The sequence below is a fragment of the Octodon degus genome, unplaced genomic scaffold (genome assembly GCF_000260255.1).
Source record: "Octodon degus isolate 3935 unplaced genomic scaffold, OctDeg1.0 scaffold00016, whole genome shotgun sequence".
Taxonomy (NCBI): Eukaryota; Metazoa; Chordata; class Mammalia; order Rodentia; family Octodontidae; genus Octodon; species Octodon degus.
In genome coordinates, this window is record NW_004524592.1 from 9548803 (window position 1) to 9552694 (window position 3892).

General features: G+C 49.9%; 1 protein-coding gene and 1 pseudogene across 6 annotated transcripts in view; both read right to left on the reverse strand.

The window, feature by feature from the left end:
- Creb1 (cAMP responsive element binding protein 1) overlaps nucleotides 1-468 on the reverse strand; it is a 56767-nt gene extending 56299 nt beyond the window's left edge. For 3 of the 6 annotated variants that reach the window (XR_002820132.1, XM_023710174.1, XM_004626630.2), the window contains exon 1: nucleotides 233-415. The gene's annotated coding sequence lies outside the window, so the exon portion shown is untranslated. Of the gene's footprint in view, nucleotides 1-232 lie in introns of all 6 variants that reach the window. The other 3 variants (XR_002820134.1, XM_004626631.2, XM_023710173.1) reach the window with 3 other exon arrangements.
- Nucleotides 469-2032: 1564 nt separating this feature from the next.
- LOC101584995 lies at nucleotides 2033-3181 on the reverse strand (annotated as a pseudogene).
- Between the last annotated feature and the right edge of the window lie 711 nt (nucleotides 3182-3892).

The window sequence follows — 3892 nt, forward strand, 5'->3', positions numbered from 1 at the left end:
GGCTGCAGGCAGAGTCGCTGCCGCCCGGCCGCCGCTGGCTCCAGGCCGCCGCCATTATCCTTTGTTCGCTGCGAGCGGCGGCGGGGTTGTGGGGCTCGGGCGGAGGCTCCATCTTTACCGCGGCCCCTCCTGCGAGGGGAAGGCCCCGCGCGCGGGCGTCCGGCGCCTCCCCGTCCCCCTTGCGTCCCCCCGGCTCTCTCCGGCTCCTGCCTCCTCCTCCTGTTCCTCTTACCGGTGGTACAAGCGCCTCCGTCACTGCTTTCGTTCGCGGCCCGGATCTCGCTGGAGTTTTATTCTCTCCCCCACGTAACACACCGCGTCAAACTACACCTCCGCCGCGTCACTCACCAACACTCCGCTTCTCCCAGCCGCCCGGGCCACAGGCAGCAGCAGCCGCCGCCGACTGAGGAGCCGCAGCCAGGGAGCCAGCCAGCGCCGCCCAGTGCCGAGTGCGCAGCGGCCGCGCACGGAAATAGCCGAGCGCCGCCCGGAGCCGCTCGGGTCGCCCCGCCTCCGCGCTGCGGGCGGAACTTGCCGAAGGCCTTCGCGCTCTTTCGGGCGCGGCGGAAGAGTTCTACACGGGCAAGGAAGGTGAAAGAACGGTTGAAACATTAGTGGCACTAGGCTACCTGAAGCGCGGCAGCGGAAATGTGGAGGAAGCGGGGTTTGTGTGGCCAGGTGGGGAATTCCCGGGTGTTGGTAGCTGGATGGAAATCCCCGAAGCGGTAGGCCGCTGCTGCGGCTCCTCAGCTTGCCCTCTAGATAGGGCGCGGTCGTGCGGCTCCCGCGGTTGGGGGTGCGGGACTCGGCGACGCGCTGGGCTGCGACCCGCGCTAGATGTGGGGACAGGAGTTTTGGGCCCGGGTGGGGCCATGTTCCCGCCAAAAGTCAGTGCGCATTTTGGAAGACGGAGGCTGCGGGACGCGTGGATGCAGGCCAGCGACGAGGACACCAGGGCCTCCGAGCGACTGCCTGCGTCTCGACTTTGGAAATGTGCCCCGCCCCAGCGGCCCGCCAGGTTTCAGGCGGCACCTGGTGCCGCCTGCTCTTCTCAGCCGTTTTCTCCAGCGGTGCTTTGCACTCGCTGCACCCTCTTTTTCGCCCACCCCCACCCTGAACAGCAGTTTGACTTCCATAGACATGCACCTGCTTCCCGAGGTCATCCAGGGCCGAACACAGATTCTCCATTCTCACTTTCTTGAATCCAGTCATCCTCTTTTGAGACTTTTCCTTCTGGATTCGGCCCTTTGTGACTTCTACCACAAGATGTTAACTTTTTGCTAGGTCCCATTCTTTGCCGCTTGCAGGACATAGCCTGAGGATTCCTTTTTACTTTCAACTTTTGTTTCGCTACCCCCTCTTTCGTTTTGATTACTGATCCCCAAAAATAAAAGTTCACAAGCTTCGGGTTAGGGATATAGCTTAGGGGCAGAAGAGCTTGTCTGGAAGCGCAAGGTCCTGAGATCGATTCCTGGTGAGAGAAAGAAAAGAAATGAAAACTCCTTCCTAGTTCCCTAACATATCCATCTTGTATCTATGGCTGCTCTTTCCTATCCCCTGCTTAACCCTCCCCAATCTACCATTGCTTCTTACCGCTCACCTGAGGCATCTCGGAATGTTTTAGCAGCCAACTGGTGTCTGTCAGGTGGTTTTTAGGCCTTCTTTTACAGGATGTTCTAGCATTTGATACTAGAAAACACACTTTCTCTCAAATATACCTATCTCTGCACTTCAGTTTTCCTCTTAACTGCTCTTTAACCAGTTCTTCCTTTTTCCTGCTTCTCTATTGGAATTTGCTAGCTGACCTCTGATCTTTTTTGAGTCCCACCATACACTCTTTATCCAGGTAATCTTTTCCAATAGCTTCAGTGCTTACTGTCACTCTTAACTCAGGCCTTGCTCTTGTACTCTGAGTTCAGATTTCCATCCGTCATTACTATACTATTTTGGATGACTGGCTCAATAAGGGCATCCTCAGGCCATCTGCTTGATGAGATATAAAAACCTAGCATATCTCCAATACAGATCAATATCACCTAGCTTTGTCTACTTCCTGAAAAATTGGATTTCTGACCTCTGTTCCCATGCCATGTTTTAGGGTTAGGGCTTGGGGTGATAACAGGGTACTGTGGGCACACTTGCGACTAGGTCCGCTCTCCATGGAGGCGGCACGCGAACTGGATGTCCTTGGGCATGATGTTAACACGCTTAGCATGATGGCACATAGATTGGTGTCCTCGAAGAGCCCCACTAGGTAGGACCCACAGGCTTCTTGCAGCGCCATCACTGCCGAACTCTGGAAACGAAGGGTAATGTGGAAGTCCTGAGCAATCTCGTGCACCAGGCGCTGGAACAGGAGCTTGCGGATCAGCAGCTCAGTGGACTTCTGATAGTGGCGGATCTCGTGCAGGGCGACAGTGCCAGGCCGTAACGATGCGGCTTCTTCATGCCCCCGGTGGCTGGCGCTGTCCTGCGGCCCACCTTGATAGCTATCTGTTTGTGAGGAGCTTTGCCACCCGTTGACTTTCGTGCAGTCTGCTTCGTGAGACCCATCCTGCCGGTTTCCACCCTTTTTTTTTCATCCCATGTTTTTCATCCCCACTGTAGTCTAAGCTACTTTTATCTCTTGAAATTTTGCAGTGACCACTGTGTGCATCTTCCAAAACTGCGCTTGCCTCATTCCAATCCATCCATACAGCTGCCAGAGTAATCTTAAAAATACAAAGCTGATCAAATCATTGCTCCTCTTAAATTCCTTCAGTAGCTTCCCTTTGCTAAGTGATTGCTCTCTACACTCCATTATCTGAATTTGTCTTTTTTCTCAGCCTCTCTGACTGCCCCTCCAATACTCTGTACTCTGGCTGTGTGAATTAATCTTTAATTTTGTCGAATCTACTCTGTTTTTCCCTATAGTTTCTCATCTTGAAGCATTTACTCATGCCACTGGCTTGCCCTGGAATTCTCTCACTCACTATATTGAACTGTACTTTGTACAGATTCATCATATTTGTAATTGTTTGTTCAGTGTCCATTTAATGTCAGTGCAGGAAAGAATCATAGCTGTCATATTTACTGCTTGCTCTTCTACTTACCCATCCCTAATAACACCACAGTGTGAACATAGTGGTGCTCATTAATTATTTAATGAATAGTGAATTTCTGTGTGATGCTAGGCAGTTTCTTAACATTTTTGGGCTCAAATCCTCAGTGAATTGGGATGCTGTAATGAAGTACCATAGTCTGGGCATCTTACAAATAACCAATTTATTTTTCATGGTTTTGAATTCTGACAGCCTGAGATTACACTGCCAACATGTCAGGTTCTGATAAAGGCTCTCATCTGCACTGTAGATGGTCATTTTCTCTTATACCTTATGCTGCTGCCAGGGTTCCTTTTTAAAAGCAATGATCCCATTTATAAAAGCTCCAATCTCACAGCATAGTTATCCTCCAAAGACTTCACCTCATACCATCATGTTGGCAGTTAGGATTTCAACATATGAATGGAGGGGGGCACCCACACTAAGTTCATTGTACTGGTTTAGCCACTTACTAGTTGGGCCAATTGTTTACTCTTGTGCTCTGATTTTCTACTCTATAAAATAAAGATAATAAACTATTCTCACCTACCTCATAGTGTTATTATGATGATTAAATGAAATAATACATATAAAATGTACTTGGAGAACACTATTTGGCATGTGATAAGTGTTAATAAGATGTTGTCTGTAACTAATTTTTACTGGGATATCATGATGATATATCATCCTCAGATCAAATATATTTTCAAACTTAAGTCATCATTTTCCTGCTCATTTTTATCCCAACCTGTGCATAACATTAAGTCTTGGAATTATGTACTCAGCCTGTTATCCAACAATGGTGGTGGAGT